This window comes from Montipora capricornis, unplaced genomic scaffold, assembly GCF_036669925.1.
Source record: "Montipora capricornis isolate CH-2021 unplaced genomic scaffold, ASM3666992v2 scaffold_499, whole genome shotgun sequence".
Taxonomy (NCBI): domain Eukaryota; kingdom Metazoa; phylum Cnidaria; class Anthozoa; order Scleractinia; family Acroporidae; genus Montipora; species Montipora capricornis.
This window is the reverse complement of record NW_027180237.1, coordinates 97,106-101,958: the sequence shown is the minus strand read 5'-3', so window position 1 is coordinate 101,958 and position 4,853 is coordinate 97,106. Positions and strand designations below refer to the sequence as shown.

The window sequence follows — 4,853 nt, the reverse complement described above, 5'->3', positions numbered from 1 at the left end:
CACTATATGCACGATGCACTGAGTCTTGCCACCAGTAATGTCAGCTAATGAGGCGTCTCTAAGCTGCACGCACACATCAAAGTTCCCCTTAGCATGCTGTAAAGCACTTGTTTTGTCCATATTAATCAGTCCAAAGTGTAAAGGGCCATACATAACAGCTGGGAAGCTGGCTGTCATAAGCCCCAGCAGCGATGAGGCTTCCCTTATCGGAGGGTTGCAACAAGCAAGTATTTTATCACCTGCCTCTTTAAGTTGCTGTGGTTTTTCCTTGGTCAGGTAAATTTTCATTTTTATCGAATCAAAAACAAAGCCCAAATAGGTGATTCTCTGTGATGGAACAAATACAGATTTTAAGGGATGGATAACAAACCCCAATGAATCAAGCAATCAATTTTATGGTGGCTATGACATTAGTGACACAGTCATCAAAGTCATTGTCTTGAAGCGGTATGAATCATTTATATAAGAGGATGATAAGTGACAAGACTGCCTTAAAGTAGCATAAACTGGTTGTAATAGTTTTGTAAATTTCCGCGGGCAGAAAGCCAGCCCATTGGGAAAACATGTAAATTTGTAAAGCTGACTCATCCATTCAAACTATAGATATTTTTTATCACAAGAGGCGATAGGCACTGAGGCCATATAGCAGTTTGGTCTCATCATCAGTTTATGGCTGACCTCAGGGTGTCCATTTTATAATATTGATGTTCAACATGTATGTTAAAGGGGAACTTAAGCCTATTTTAAGACAATTTTATATCAATAATTATATTACCTGGAGTATCTTGGTTGGCATGAATCTTACCCACGCGAAATATTTTATTAAAAAATCGATCCAAAGTTTCGTGAATGACCCGCCATCTTGATTTTGGAATGCGGTAGCTGAAACGGTCAGCGGAACGTAGACTGACGTAATATCGTGAAACACAATAGCCCATTTCTGAGTTGCTGCATGCCTCAGTTTCAAAGCGAGTCCTGGTGCACAACCATTCAAATGGAAATGAGTTGCGTATTCTTATGCAAATCAAACTCATTTCCCTTACAATAGTTGAGCACCAAGACTCACTTCGAAACCGAGACAAACAGCAACTCGGAAATGGCCCATTGAGCAATGTTGGCGTGCGTTTTAGTCGCAATACGTAGCTCAGCTCATAGAATATTTATGTAGTTGTGTTTCCATATAATCTCGCTGTGGAATACTGATAATAGTTCGGAATTCACTGCTGCGTGCCTGGTTGTATTAACCATTCATCTAAGCCGTGTAATATAAGTTACCATCGCATTCCCAACGTCCCAACGTTAAAGGATTACAAACAGCCTGGTTAGCGAGGATCAGAAGAGATAATCTTCCACCATTACAAAACTGTTATGTGTGCAGTAAACATTTTATCGATGATTGCTTTGAAACGGACTTGAAAGCACAGTTAATGCCCAAGCTAAAGGTGAAAACACGGCTTAAACGTGATGCGATACCCTCGGTGTTTTCTTTTGGGCCTGAACCGAAGAAACCAAAAATAAGTAGTGAGAACCGTGAGAGCCGGCAGGGAGCACAAGAATTACGACACTAGGTGGGTGTCGAATATCGAACTCAGACTGACATTTTTCTGAAAATTAATAAAATTTCCTGAACTTAAATTCTTGTCTATTAGTCTTTTGTCTCCTTCATTTCTATAAATGGCACCATCCTTATATTAAAGTCGATCGATTAGCGGTGAAGTGTTATGTAGAGTATGATACACTAGTTCTATTAAGCTAATTGCTAGGTGGCATTTTCTTGTCAAGTTCTCACGATTTTTCGAGCCGTGCCACAAAGCACTCACTCACTCACTCAATCCTCGGAGCCCCGCTGGGGGAGCAAAAGGCACCGACAAACTTCTTCCAATCAGACCGGTCCTGGGCCAGCCACCGAAGCTCGTTCCACGTCTTTCCAGCTGTTTTCATCTCGTCCTCGATGGTCCTCCGCCAAGTGCCGAGTGGTCTACCCCGGTGCCTCTTCCCAGGGGGCGCCCAAGACAGCGCCTCGAGCGGGTGCCGGCCTTTCTTCATGCGATCGAAGGACATGGCCAAGCCACGTCCACCGTCTTCTTTTCACCTCCAGAACGATGTTGTTCATCCCTGTGCGCCTCCAGATCTCATCATTGCACACCTTTTCTTGCCACCTGACTTTCAATATTCTCCGTAAGCATCTCCCTTCGAAGCCCCGAAGTTTGCTCTCCTACTTCTTGTTGGTTCTCCACGTCTCTTGAACGTAGAGAAGAGTTGAACGTACGTTGGACTGGTAGATTCTGAGCTTAGTTTTGGTACTGAGAGTTGTGGACTTCCAAATGTTGTTCAGTTTCTTGAACGCCTGAGCTGCGAGACCAATTCTGGTGGACACCTCTTTGTAGATGTTGCTGTCGGATGAAATGTAGCTCCCAAGGTACTTGAAGTCTTTGACTTCCTCCAGTGGTTCGCCTTCTACTGTCACAGGTAGTCTGAACTTGTTTTTTGCCTTCATGACCTTGGTCTTTGCTGCATGAATCTTCAGCCCAACTTTCTTGGCAGTTGATGCCACCCTATCAGTCTTTTCCTGAATGTCACTGTGCGTGTGGGCTAAGAGAGCGAGATCGTCTGCGAAGTCGCTGTCCTCCAGGCGATGGAGTAGCTGTCCTCATGACGTAGTCAATTACGATGAGGAAGAGGAGCGGTGAAATGATACAGCCCTGCCGAACACCGGTCTTGACCTGGAAACCACAAAGCACTGGCTGTATTAATTTGATGACTCTGACTAAATAAATTCGCAGTCAGTGAGTACCTTGTTATGCATTATAAAATGTCATATTCTTGTTCTTAAGATTTTTCGAGCTGTGCCACAAAGCACTCCAACAGCAGAAGCTTGCATCATTATTGAAGAACCAGCTGAGTCAGCCAGTTCAATGGCAACCAGCCCAGGAAAATTAAGTGTTTCTTCGCAAGCTGCGAGTACTCAGTGTTGTGTGGGAGCAAGGTTTGTGATCACTCGTTCTCAGACTGAGTACACACAAACTGATCCAGTAGTTTCAACACCAGTGCCACAGCCGGTCAAGACTTTCACTAATGCTGGGACACAGGTTGAGTTAATCAGTGAATCCCCTGATGGTGCTAACCCTGACCCTTCTGGTCACAGTAGCCATGTAAAAGATGAAAAGAAAAAAATCTGGGGGAATTTACCCTGGTTTTCGACCAGATGATTGTGATAAATCTGACGAAAAGAAGCAAGAATCTGAACAAAATATAAACACTGACAGTAAAACAAAGAAACCTACCCTGTTTGAACAAGTCTATCCATCAGATGAGGAGTCTCCAAATGATCCACCATTGTCTCCCTTGGCTGTTTATGACAATGATGATGATGAGGAATACAAGAGTGAAATGACTGACAATTCAGGTTCATCATCGGATGATACAGATTATGAGTTAGATTCAGAAGAACACCCTGAGCGAAAATTCCTGGTTTGTGAGTCCTGCCTAAAGTTAGTTCTAAAAGTCTGTTCAAAATGTGGAGGAACCATTTTTGAATCCACCGAAACAACTAGTGGCAGTATGTTTTCGGTGAAAATGCTGTGTGTCAATAACCATCTGACTTGCTGGAATTCACAGCCACTGATAAAAAATATTGCAGCAGGTAATTTACTATCCTCAGCTGCCATTCTGTTTAGTGCAATACATTTTCTCATATTGCCCAGTTTGCATCCTTTCTGAATTTGAAGTTCTTCAGCCATACCACATTTTACAATATACAAAACAAGTATTTGTTTCCTGTGGTAAACAAAGCCTGGAAAGAGGAAAGAAATTCAGAATTAGATGAAGTTAAAAGCAATGGGCAAGTCGATTTGATTGGGGATGGAAGGTGTGACAGTCCAGGTCACAATGCCAAATATTGTACGTACGCAATGATGACAGATGAAGGAAAGGTGGCAGCAATCAATGTTGCACAGGTAACACAGGTAACGTCGTCTAATGCAATGGAAAAGGAAGGGTTCGAGAGGTGCATTCAAGACCTTGCCAGAGAAGAAGTCACCATCATGAGAATTGCCACAGACCGCCATACATCCATCTCAAGTTCCATGAAAAAGGACCATGGTGAAATCGACCACCAGTATGATGTTTGGCATTTATCAAAGTGGATCATAAAAAAAACTTTCAAAGAAGGCTAAAGTGAAAGGCTGTGAAGATCTCCTTCCATGGATCCGTTCAGTCTCGAACCACATTTGGTGGTGTTCCCTAACATGTGATGGCAATGCGGAAGTGCTGAAAGAAAAGTTGAAGTCAGTCCTGTTTCATGTGACAAGCTAACACAAGTGGAATGGCTACACCCACTTCCATGAGTGCCGCCATCCAAGACTGACCAGTGCTCAGAGCCGGAAAAAGAAGTGGCTGAAGCCTGATACCCTTGCCTATATTGCCCTTGAGGAGGTGGTGCTCAACAAGAAGATCTAGAAAGACATTGAGAAGCTGACTGAATTTTGCCACACTGGAGAGCTTCAGGTGTATCACTCTGAATGTTTGAAGTACTGCCCAAAGCGTGAGCAGTTTTCACACAAAGGCATGGTGGCACGTGCACAACTCACAGCACTTGATCACAATGCAATCTGTGGAAGAAAGCAGGCAGTTGTAAAATCTGGGCCACATGCTGGTCAAGCCAGGTACAAGGTTAGCTTCCCAAAGACACAGAAACAGTGGGTGGCTAAGCCAATAAAGGAAAAAATCCTATGCACATGTTATAGTTTTTATGGACACTGTTGCCAATGCCTGTGAAACAGGTGAAATTGAAATTGAACCTGAAGCACGCCATCTCCCCAAAAACATCTCAGGGACTGCACCTCCAAGGAAAC

General features: G+C 43.5%; 1 pseudogene; it reads left to right on the top strand.

Moving 5' to 3' along the window:
• Positions 1-3,390: 3,390 nt before the first annotated feature.
• LOC138036767 (uncharacterized) lies at positions 3,391-4,180 on the top strand (annotated as a pseudogene).
• The last annotated feature ends 673 nt before the right edge of the window (positions 4,181-4,853 follow it).